Source organism: Hyla sarda, chromosome 7 (assembly GCF_029499605.1).
Source record: "Hyla sarda isolate aHylSar1 chromosome 7, aHylSar1.hap1, whole genome shotgun sequence".
Classification (NCBI taxonomy): Eukaryota; Metazoa; Chordata; class Amphibia; order Anura; family Hylidae; genus Hyla; species Hyla sarda.
In genome coordinates this window covers 54854749-54868006 of record NC_079195.1, presented here as the reverse complement: position 1 = coordinate 54868006, position 13258 = coordinate 54854749, and positions in this window count along the sequence as shown.

Genomic DNA, 13258 nt, shown 5'->3' with positions numbered 1-13258 from the left:
ATATCAGTCCGTGTGCTTTGCAACAGCTGGAGGCAACCTGGTTGGGGACCACTGCTTAAAAGGGGAACTCCGCTGGCAAGTTTTTTTGCTCATTGTCACACTAGTGCAAATCACATTAGGTGTGACAGTTGTGCAAATTAAAAAAATACCTTTTTTGGCTGTTAAATAAAATCAGTCGTTCATGTCACAGTTGCCATTTTTCTTGCCTGCAGGGCAAATTGTGTCACCCTAGTGCAAATCACATTAGGTGTGACACTTGTGCAAATTTAACCAAAAAAATGACAGGCAGAGGAAGGCCACCCCGCAGGGGCCGTCGTGGTGCTGGGATTCCCTTTGGCCCTAGAATGGCCAGTGTTCAGAGGCCACGTACCCTGAACCCCCAAAGTTCTGAGGACTTAGTTGACTGGCTATCACAAGATACCCAATCTACTACTAAAGCTTCCGCTCGGAACATTGACGCACCATCCTTCTCCTCCTCTAGCTTAGCTTTGGGCACCTCTCATGCTACCACTTACCCACCTGCCGCCACCACCAACACTAGCACCGCAGCAGCTTTCCTTGATCCGTCAGAGGAGTTATTTACACATCAGTTTGAAGACATGAGTGATGCGCAACCATTATTGCCAGAGGATGTAGATAACAGGGATATGTCCCAGTCAGGCAGCATTACACACATGGACGTACGGTGTGATGATGATGTTGTACCCGCTGCTGCTTCCTTTCTTGAGGTGCCAGATAGCGGTGAAGGTGTCGATAATGACGATGTGTCCGTGGATGCCACGTGGGTGCTCGCTAGAATAGAAGAGGGGGAAAGTTCAGATGGGGTGACAGAGAGGAGGAGGAGACGAGTTGGAAGCAGGGGGAGGTCGTCGTAAGGAGCTTAGTGGCACAGTCAGACAGCATGCATCGGCACCCGGGGTCAGCCAGACGGGACGCCAATCAACGCATGCTGTTGCCAACACCAGAATGCCATCATCGCAGAGCTCAGCAGTGTGGCATTTTTTTGTGTGTCTGCCTCTGACAACAGCGAGGCCATTTGCAACCTGTGCCAGAAGAAACTGAGTTGTGGGAAGTCCAACACCCACCTAGGCACAACTGCTTTGTGAAGGCACATGATGTCACATCACAAACGCCTATGGGATCAACACGTCAGTACAAGCAGCACACAAAGTCAAAGCCGCCATCCTCCTCCTGGTCCAGCATCTTCAGCCAGGTCAACCACTGCTGCCCTCCTTGCCCCCTCTCAACCATCCGCCTCTCCGTCTCTCGCCTTGAGCAGTTCCTGCTCATCTGCCCACAGTCAGGTGTCTGTCAAGGACATGTTTGAGCGCAAGACAATGTCTCAAAGTCACCCCCTAGCCCAGCGTCTGACAGCTGGCTTGTCGGAACTGCTAGCCCGCCAGCTTTTACCATACAAGCTGGTGGAGTCTGAGGCCTTTAAAAAATTTGTAGCCATTGGGACACTGCAGTGGAAGGTACCCGGACGAAATTTTTTTGCACAAAAGGCAATCCCCAACCTTTACTCCATTGTGCAAAAGGAAATTATGGCATGTCTGGCACACAGTATAGGGGCAAGGGTCCATCTGACCACTGATACCTGGTCTGCAAAGCATGGTCAGGGCAGGTATATCACCTACACTGCGCATTGGGTAAGCCTGGTGATGGCTGCCAAGCATGGAATGCATGGCTCTGCAGAGGAGTTGGTGACACCGCCATGACTTGTAGGCAGGCCTGCTGCCACCTCCTCTACTCCTCCTACTCCATCCTATTCCATAACATCCTCGGCCGAGTCCTCTTCCACTGCTGCGTCTTGCTCCACATCATCGGCACCCCCCCAGCTCCCCAGGTGCTATTCCATATCCCGGATACGGCAGTGTCACGCCTTCTTGGGGTTGACTTGCCTCAAAGCGGAGAGTCACACCGCACCAGCCCTCCTGTCGGCCCTGAACGCACAAGTGGACCAGTGGCTGACTCCGCACCAACTGGAGATCGACAAGGTGGTTTGTGTCAATGGAACAAATTTGTTGGCGGCATTGAGGTTGGGCAAGTTGACACATGTGCCGTGCATGGCACATGTGTGTAATCTGATTGTACAACGCTTTGTGCTCAAGTACCCAGGCTTACAGGATGTCCTGAAGCAGTCCAGGAAGGTGTGTGGCCATTTCAGGCGTTCCTACACGGCCATGGCGCACTTGTCAGATATCCAGCAGCGAAACAACATGCCAGTGAGGCGCTTGATTTGCGACAGCCCGACACATTGGAATTCAACACTCCTAATGTTCGACAGCCTGCTACAAGAAGAAAAAGCCGTCAACGTATATTTGTATGACCGGGGTGCTAGGACATCATCTGCGGAGCTGGGAATTTTTTTTGCCACGTTACTGGAGGCTCATGCGCAATGCCTGTAGGCTCATGCGTCCTTTTGAGGAGGTGACAAACCTGGTCAGTCGCACCGAAGGCACCATCAGCGACATCATACCGTTTGTTTTCTTCTTGGAGCGTGCCCTGCGAAGAGTGCTGGATCAGGCAGTAGATGAGCGTGAAGAGGAAGAGTTGTGGACACCATCACCACCAGAAACAGCCTTATCAGCATCGCTTGCTGGACCTCTGGCAACGCTGGAAGAGGATTGTGAGGAAGAGGAGTCAGAGGAGGAATGTGGCTTTGAAGAGGAGGTGGAAGACCAACCACAGCAGGCATCCCAGGGTGCTCCTTGTCACCTATCTGGTTCCCGTGGTGTTGTACGTGGCAGGGGGGAAGAACATGATACCTTCCATGATATCACTGAGGACAAGGAACGGGACATGAGTAGCTCGGCATCCGTCCTTGTGCAAATGGGGTCCTTCATGCTGTCGTGCCTGTTGAAGGACCCTCGTATAAAAAGGATGGAGGAGAATGAGATGGACTGGGTGTCCACGCTACTAGACCCCCGGTATAAATATAAAGTGCCAGACATGTTACCGCATTACAGCAAGGCGGAAAGGATTCAGCAGGTCCAAAATAAATTAAGAAGTATGCTGTACACAGCGTATAAGGGTCATGTCACAGCACAACAGGGATCTAACAGGGGAAGAGGTGAAAGTAATCCTCCTCCCACGAACACGCCGGCAAGGACAGGAAGCTGTACAGACATGCTGTTGATGGAGGACATGCGGAGCTTTTTAAGTCATACGCATCGCCACAGCACTTCGGGGTCCACCATCAGAGAACGACTTGACCGACAGGTAGCAGACTACCTGGCCTTAACCGCAGATATCGGCACTCTGAGGAGCGATGAACCCCTTGACTACTGGGTGTGCCGGCTTGATCTGTGGCCTGAGCTATCCCAATTTGCGCTCGAACTTCTGGCCTGTCCCGCTTCAAGTGTCCTGTCAGAAAGGACCTTCAGTGCAGCAGGAGGTATTGTCACTGAGAAGAGCAGTCCCCTTGGTCAAAAAAGTCTGGATTACCTCACCTTTCTTAAGATGAATGAGGGATGGATCTCGAAGGGACTGACACTGGGTGATACATTTGACTGAACAAGGCCTGATCAGATGACCTGCCTTGGACTAAAAATGGTCCACACGCTGCTGTATTTGAACTCTGAATGCCGGATGACTTGCGTGACTTATCCGCCACCAACTAGGGTTCAAGCCGCAATGTTTTAGGGCACTTTCTGCCTGGCAAAACAAACAGAATTTTTTCTGGCCACTGCTACAGCAGCAGCTGCAACAATACCAAATTTTCCATCCAGGTGTACATGCCTAATTTTTCTGGCCTCTGCTGCTGCACTTTTTATGGTGCTGCAATTTTTATGGCCGCTGCTACAGAAGCGGCTGCAACAATACCAAATTTTTCAGGCATCTGTACATGCCTAATTTTTCAGGTACTCTCTGCTGACATCTCTGTCCATTTTTGCAACCATGGATATTAGATGTATGCTAAGGGTAGCATGGTGGCTCAGAGGTTAGCACTGCTGCCTTGCAGCGCTGGGGCCTTGTGTTCAAATCCCACTATGTGCTGCCTCAAGGGGGGCTCTAACTATGTGCTGCCTAACGGGGGAATCTAACTATGTCATGCCAAAAGGGGGGATCTAACTATGTGCTGTCTAAAGGGGGGAATCTAACTATGTGATGCCTAAAGGGGGCTAAAGCACGTTATTCCAAACCATTTAGGAATAATAGGTGATTTATGCCCTTTATGGATTAAAACCAGACTCTGCATCAACTATGTAATTTTCCATGTGAGTTTTGCCATGGATCCCACTCCGGCACGCCACAGTCCAGGTGTTAGTCCCCTTGAAACAACTTTTAAATCACTATTGTGGCCAGAAAGAGTCCCTGTGGGTTTTAAAATTCGCCTGCCCATTGAAGTCAATGGCGGTTCGCCCAGTTCGCGAACCGAAAATTTTGTTTGCGACATCACTACTGATCAATATACACTGCTCAAAAAAATAAAGGGAACACTAAGATAACACATCCTAGATCTGAATGAATGAACTAATCGTATGCAATACTTTCATCTTTACATAGTTGAATGTGCTGACAACAAAATCACATAAAAATTATCAATAGAATACAAATGTATCAACCCATGGAGGTCTGGATATGGAGTCACACTCAAAATCAAAGTGGAAAACCACACTACAGGCTGATCCAACTTTATGTAATGTCCTTAAAACAAGTCACAATGAGGCTCAGTAGTGTGTGTGGCCTCCACGTGCCTGTATGACCTCCCTACAATGCCTGGGCATGCTCCTGATGAGGTGACAGATGGTCTCCTGAGGGATTTCCTCCCAGACCTGGACTAAAGCATCCGCCAACTCCTGGACAGTCTGTGGTGCAACGTGGTGTTGGTGGATGGAGCGAGACATGATGACCCAGATGTGCTCAGGGGTGTGACAGTTTGCAATTTTAATTGCTTTCCCAATGCATCTTGATAATGATTCTTCGCATCATGTATCTATAAGAATGAAATAGTTGGCGCTTATAGGCCTAAGAAGTCCAGACCTGCAGTGTACAGCAGAGTACTGGGCAATGTGCTAAGTGCTTAAGATACATGAACACGGAATAAATCAGACAGTCCTATTATCTGGTGTTGTCACTCTCAGGAGTGACTTGTAAAATACAGGATCCTATAGCCTGGTAGTGTTGTTTTCACAGATCAGACACACATTTAGACACTAGCGTAGCGGTCCTGCTGCTGAGTTGTTGGCCTCCTCCACAACTTCTGATGTACTGGCCTGTCTCCTGGTAGCGCCTCCATGCTCTGGACACTGCGCTGACAGACACAGCAAACCTTCTTGCCACAGCTCACGTTGATGGCCATCCTGGATGAGCTGCACTACCTGATCCACTTGTGTGGGTTGTAGACTGTGTCTCATGCTACCACTAGAGTGAAAGCACCGACAGCATTCAAAAGTGACCAAAACATCAGCCAGGAAGCATAGGAACGGATAAGTGGTCTGTGGTCTCCACCTGCAGAACCACTCCTTTATTGGGGTGTCTTGCTAATTGTCCATCATTTCCACCTGTTGTCTGTTCCATTTGCACAACAGCATGTGAAATTGATTGTCAATCAGTGTTTCTTCCTGAGTGGACAGTGGGATTTCACAGAAGTGTCATTGACTTGGAGTTACATTGTGTTGTTTAAAGGGGTATTCCAGGCCAAAACTTTTTTTTATATATCAACTGGCTCCAGAAAGTTAAACAGATTTTTAAATTACTTCCATTAAAAAATCTTAATCCTTCCAATAGTTATTAGCTTCTGAAGTTGAGTTGTTGTTTTCTGTCTAACTGCTCTCTGATGACTCACGTCCCGGGAGCTGTGCAGTTCCTATGGGGATATTCTCCCATCATGCACAGCTCCCGGGACGTGACATCATCATTGAGCAGTTAGACAGAAAACTTCAGAAGCTAATAACTATTAGAAGGATTAAGATTTTTTAATAGAAGTAATTTACAAATCTGTTTAACTTTCCGGAGCCAGTTGATAGATATAAAAAAAAGGTTTTGCCTGGAATACCCCTTTAAGTGTTCCCTTAAAAATTTTTTTGAGCAGTGTACTACATGTGAACCCAGCCTAAAACCTTTTGCTCTTAGCCATTCAGTGTTGCTCTGTGCAGTATCAGTAATGATGATTGGCTGAGAGGCAGGTTATCAGCAGGATTCGTTCACACCTTGCTGATGGATCACAAATATTTTATCCCTTTTCATTTCTGTCCATATTGATTTTTAAAGTGGTACTCCGGTGGAAAAGACAGTTTTTCAAATCATCTGGGGGGGAGATTTATCAAAACCTGTGCAGAGGAAAAGTTGTCCAGTTGCCCATAGCAACCAATCAGATCGCTTCTTTCATTTTTCACAGGCCTTCATGAAAATGAAAGAAGCAATCTGATTGGTTGCTATGGGCAACTGGGTAAGTTTTCCTCTGCACAGGTTTTGATAAATCACCCCCCTGGTGCCTAAAAGTTTAACAGATTTGTAAATTACTTCTATTTAAAAATCTTAATCCTTCCAGTACTTATCAGCTGCTGTATACTACAGAGGAAGTTGTATAGTTCTTTTCTGTCTGACCACAGTGCTCTCTGCTGACACCTCTGTCCATTTTAAGAACTGTCCAGAGTAGGAGCAAATCCCCATAGAAAACCTCTCCTACTCTGGACAGTTCCTGACATTGACAGAGGTGTCAGCAGAGAGCACTGTGGTCCGACTGGAAAGAACTACACAACTTCCTCTGGAGCATACAGCAGCTGATAAGTACTGGATTAGGATTAAGATTTTTAAATAGAAGTAATTTCAAAATCTGTTTAATTTTCTGGAACCAGTTGATATGAAAAAAAATAATAATAATAATTCCATGGGAATACCCTTTTAACCTCTGAAGGACGCAGGGCGTCCTGTACGCCCTGTGCCCGGTAAATAACGTGGGGTCATGCATACCCATACCGGGTCGGTCCCGGTAGCTAATGATAGCCGGGACCCTGAGCTAATAGCGTGCGGCAGCAATCGTTGTGCCACGCGCTATAAACCTTTAGATGCGGCGATCAGAGTTGATCGCCCCGTTTAAAATGAAAGTGAAAGCTACCCGGCAGCTCTGTTGGGTTGATCGGGACCATTGCGATAAAATCGCGATGTCCCGATCAGCTAGTACGCGGGCTGAGGTCCCCTCACCTGTCTCCGTCACATCTGATCAGGCTTGAGCAATTGACCGCCTATAACACTGATCAATGCAAAGCTATGGCTTTGAAGGAATCAGTGTATGCAATCAATGTACTGCATGTTATAGTCCCCTATGAGAGCTATAACACTGCAAAAATAAAGTGAAAAAAAATAGTTAATAAAGGTCATTTAACCCCTTCCCTAATGAAAGTTTGAATCACCCCCCTTTTCCAGTAAAAAAAAAAAAAAAAGTGTAAATAAAAATAAACATATGTGGTATCGCTGCATGTGAAAATGTCTGAATTATAAAAATATATTGATTAAACCGCACGGTCAATGGCGTGCGCGCAAAAAGATTCCAAAGTCCAAAATAGCGTATTTTTGGTCACTTTTTGAATGAATGAAAAGAGATCAAAAAGTCAGATCAATACAAAATGGTACCAATAAAAACTTCAGATCACGGCGCAAAAAATGAGTCCTCATACCGGACCGTACGCGGAAAAATAAAAAAGTAATAGGGGTCAGAACTTGAGAATTTTTAACATATACATTTTCCTGCATGTAGTTATGATTTTTTTCAGAAGTACGACAATATCCAACCTATATAAGTAGGGTATCATTTTAATCGTATAGACCTACAGAATAAAGATCAGGTGTCATTTTTACTGAAAAATGTACTGCGTAGAAACGGAAGCCCCCAAAAGTTACAAAATGGCATTTTTTTTCTTCAATTTTGTCGCACAATGATTTTTTTTCCGTTTCGCTGTGGATTTTTTGGTAAAATGACTAATGTCACTGCAAAGTAGAATTGGTGGCGCAAAAAATAAGCCATCGTATGGAATTTTATGTGCAAAATTGAAAGCGTTATGATTTTTAGAAGGTGATGAGGAAAAAATGAAAATGCAAAAACGGAAAAACCCTGCGTCCTTAAGGGGTTAAGCTATCGAGTTGAGAATGCTTTTTCCATCATTTTCATGCAAACTTCCTTCTTATTGCAAATGCAACTATAAATCAAACCTCTGTTACCTTATGAGCCACAAAGTTTGCTGAAGGCTCTAATGGAGGAAATTGTGGTTCTTTATGGTGATATAATTGAGGAGAAAGGTCCCTGCAAGGCTGTGCATAAGTATTTCCTCTAACAATGTATTCAGAAATGAGTAAGATTCACAGCTTGGAACTAAAAAGCACTTAAGAGTAGGGTCACATTCTGGTGCTTTAAAAAAAATGTATATACTGCTGGGACTGAGAAAAGAAACTTTACTTACATAGCCCTGGTTCCCCGCTGATTCCCCTAAAACAGGGATCTCAAACTGGTGGCCCTCCAGATGTTGCAAAACTTCAACTCCCAGCATGCCCAGACAGCCAACAGCTGTCTGGGCATGCTGGGAGTTGAAGTTTTGCAACATCTGGAGGGCAACCAGTTTGAGACCCCTGCCCTAAAAGCTTTGGCCAGGGGGGTATAGGTGTGTATAACCACATGATCTCTAAATCAAATGGGGAGAAGCATTCAGCTTAGCACTTGCCCCCCCATTGTCTCCACACTGAAGGAGACGGGTTCTATAGAAAGTATACAGTGACCCCTCGACCTACGATGGCCCCGACATACGATCACTCTCAGAGGCCATCGCATGTTGTAGGTAGCATCAACATACGATGCTTTTTTATGTCGGGGTCATCGCATAAACGACTATCCGGCAGCGCAGACTGCTTCAGCTGCCACCGGATAGCCGTTTACGGTGCCCCGTGTGCTCCGGTGATGTCTCTTACCTGTCCTCGGGGCTCTGGCGCGTCCTCTTCGGGTTCCCCTGCATCGTCGGCGCTCTCCATCGTCCAATAGGAGCGGCGTGCTTAGCGAAATGATGGCGGCGACGCAGAGCGAGGATGCCGAGGAAGAAGAGGCCTTGCCGGAGCGTCAGGGACACCTCGGGGAAGCGGCAACATCGATGGAAGGCGACATCCAGGGCAGCGGTGACGGGCGGTGACGGTCCGGAGCGGCGGGGACAGGCGAGTACAACTTCCTCTAACAGTGGTCTACAACCTGCGAACCTCCAGATGATGCAAAACTACAACACCCAGCATGCCCGGACAGCCAACGGCTGTCCGGGCATGCTGGGTGTTGTAGTTTTGCAACATCTGGAGGTCCGCAGGTTGTAGACCACTGTCCTATACTTTACATTGCACGGATCCCTCAACATGCAATGGTTTCAACAAACGATGGTCCGTATGGAACGGATTACCATTGTATGTTGAGGGACCACTGTATAGAGTTTGTCTTCTGCCGCAAAGAGACAACAGGGAAAACAAAGCGCTCAGCTGATTGCTTCTTCCCACTTGTCCTAGCGATTAGTGGGGGTCTCATCATCCGGCCCCCCCGACCAATCATAACTTTTGACATCTCTCAAATTGGTTATATTGGATAGTAGAAGCATGAGCATAATTCCTCAACTAAACCCTGAGGCTCTTTGAGACATAAAGGGCTTCATTTATCAAAAGTCTGTAAAGGAAAAGTACAGGGTGGGCCATTTATATGGATACACCTTAATAAAATGGGAATAGTTGGTGATATTATCTTCCTGTTTGTGGCACATTAGTATATGTGAGGGGGGAAACTTTTCAAGATGGGTGGTGACCATGGCGGCCATTTTGAAGGCGGACATTTTGAATCCAATTTTGTTTTTTCAATAGGAAGAGGGTCATGTGACACATCAGACTTATTGGGAATTTCACAAGAAAAACAATGATGTGCTTGGTTTTAACATAACTTTATTCTTTACCCGTTATTTACAAGTTTCTGACCACTTATAAAATGTGTTCAATGTGCTGCCCATTGTGTTGGACTGTCAATGCAACCCTCTTCTCTATATACTGCTATATACTACTATATACACTGCAGGAGAAATGCTAGCACAGGCTTCCAGTATCCGTATACACTGCTATATACTACTATATACACCGCAGGAGAAATGCTAGCACAGGCTTCCAGTATCCGTATACGCTGCTATATACTACTATATACACCGCAGGAGAAATGCTAGCACAGGCTTCCAGTATCCGTATACGCTGCTATATACTACTATATACACCGCAGGAGAAATGCTAGCACAGGCTTCCAGTATCCGTATACGCTGCTATATACTACTATATACACCGCAGGAGAAATTCTAGCACAGGCTTCCAGTATCCGTATACGCTGCTATATACTACTATATACACCGCAGGAGAAATGCTAGCACAGGCTTCCAGTATCCGTAGTTTCAGTTGCTGCACATCTCGTATCTTCACAGCATAGACAATTGTCTTCAGATGACCCCAAAGATTAAAGTCTAAGGGGGTCAGATCGGGAGACCTTGGGGGCCATTCAACTGGCCCACGACGACCAATCTACTTTCCAGGAAACTGTTCATCTAGGAATGCTCAGACCTGGCACGTTCCCTGAGTTTTTCCAGCAAGATGGTGACCACCACATTATGGGTGTCAGGTCCGAGCATTCCTAGATGAACAGTTTCCTGGAAAGTGGATTGGTGGTCGTGGGCCAGTTGAATGGCCCCCAAGGTCCCCCTTAGACTTTTATCTTTGGGGTCATCTGAAGGCAATTGTCTATGCTGTGAAGATACGAGATGTGCAGCACCTGAAACTACGGATACTGGAAGCCTGTGCTAGCATTTCTCCTGCGGTGTATATAGTAGTATATAGCAGTGTATACGGATACTGGAAGCCTGTGCTAGCATTTCTCCTGCGGTGTATATAGTAGTGTATAGCAGTGTATACGGATACTGGAAGCCTGTGCTAGCATTTCTCCAGCGGTGTATATAGTAGTATATAGCAGTGTATAAGGATACTGGAAGCCTGTGCTAGCATTTCTCCTGCGGTGTATATAGTAGTATATAGCAGCGTATACGGATACTGGAAGCCTGTGCTAGCATTTCTCCTGCGGTGTATATAGTAGTATATAGCAGCGTATACGGATACTGGAAGCCTGTGCTAGCATTTCTCCTGCGGTGTATATAGTAGTATATAGCAGTGTATACGGATACTGGAAGCCTGTGCTAGCATTTCTCCTGCGGTGTTGCTATCCGTGTGTGAAGAGTGGGAGAAGAGGGTTGCATTGACAATCCAACACAATGGGCAGCACATTGGACACATTTTATAAGTGGTCAGAAACTTGCAAATAATTCATGAAAGAATAAAGTTACATTAAAACCAAGCACATCATTGTTTTTCTTGTGAAATTCCCCAAAAGTTTGATTTGTCTTCCTATTGAAAAAACAAAAGTTGGATTCAAAATGGCCGACTTCAAAATGGCCGCCATGGTCACCACCCATCTTGAAAAGTTTCCCCCCTCACATATACTAATGTGCCACAAACAGGAAGTTAATATCACCAACCATTCCTATTTTATTAAGGTGTATCCATATAAATGGCTCACCCTGTACTTTGTAAAATAAACGCTAAGCTCTGACGGGTTGCTATGGGTAACATAGTTTTTCTTTTAAACACTTTTGATAAATCTGACCCTATGGTTTTTAAGTTTCTTCTTCCTCAGAGTAATATAGGTGATTCAATGTGGACGTTTCTGATCAGTGATTGGAGCCATGCTGCCATCCTCACTCCTCTACTGTTTGGCATTAACCCCCAGTATGGTGGGCACTGTTCACCTGAGCTGATGTTCACACCTCTCCATGAGAGACCCTTATAGCATTCAATATAATTTGGGTTTAATCAAAACCTGTTCAGAGGAAAACTTGACCAGTTGCCCATTGTAACCAATCTCATCAATTGTGCTTAACACAACCCTTAAAGGGTACCTTTCATCAAAAAACGTTTGATATATTATAGATTAATGTATGCAGAATAACTTTCCAATTGCATGTTATTAAAAAATATGCTTCTTTCTATTTAATTTTCCACTTTGAAAAAATGACCACTAGAGGTCTCCCTACCAGTCCTGGCTGCAAGCCCTTTATATAGATTTCAGACTCATACCGGAGTCCTAAATCCCAGACTGCAGCCGGGACACAGACAAGCTCAGCACTGCTCCCTGCCTGCCTGTCAATCAGACAGGCAGGAGCCAGCACTGTGCTCATAGCCCAGCAGGGCATACCTCTGACTCCGCCTTACTGCATGCCCTCATTCATTTTACTATGGCTGGGTTCACATCACATTTTTACCAATTTGGGACCGCATACGGGTGGGGGGGGGGGAGCTAAAACCTTGTGCACCCGTATCCCTGCCATATGCCGCCCGTATGTAATTCTTTTTAATGTGCCTACCGGAGTGAAACGCTGACTCCGGTCGGCTCATTTTAGCCCCGTATGCGGTTTTCCACCAGACCTCAAACCGTGGTCAATTACGGGAGCGCAAGGTTTTAACTCCCCCCAGCCGTATGTGGTCCCGTATTGGTAAAAACGTGATGTGAACCCAGCCTATCTGAGCTCCGATCTTTCTTCTCTCTGCACATGCAGCTGTAAACAGAGAGAAGATTCAGAGCTGCCGGCTGAGCTTGTCTGTGTCCCGGCTGCAGTCTGAGATTTAGGACTCCAGCATGAGTCTGAAATCTATAAAACGGGCTTGCGGCCGGGACTTGTAGGGAGACCTCTAGTGGTCATTTTTTCAAAGTGAAAAATTAAATAGAAAGAAGCATTTTTTTTTTTTTAACGACGTGTAATTGGAAAGTTATTCTGCATACATTAATCTATAATATGTCAAAAGTTTTTTTGATGAAAGGTACCCTTTAAAGGTCTACTGGACCTATCCTTCAATGTAAATATACTCACCTTTTGTTGCGCCATATCTTCTCCTAGCCCTATCTCTTCTCAGTACAGCCTCTATGGATGTAAACGGAGTCCCCATGCTGCCATTTGTCACCGGTTAAAGGGAATCTGTCATCAGTATCGCCCGCACTAAGCTGTTGGTACACGCTTGAAGTGCGGTTGACACTAATGATAATAATACTTACTATTCCTGATCCGAGCCTGCATTCTACCAATAGTTTCAGAGTCAGAGTGGTGACAAGGTCATTTAGTATTCTTAATGAAGTTATTGAGCCCCCTGAGTGTCCTCTCCTCCTCATTCCCTCCCTTTCAGGGGTTGGGACCACATCTGAGCCATTTGCAAGCACAAC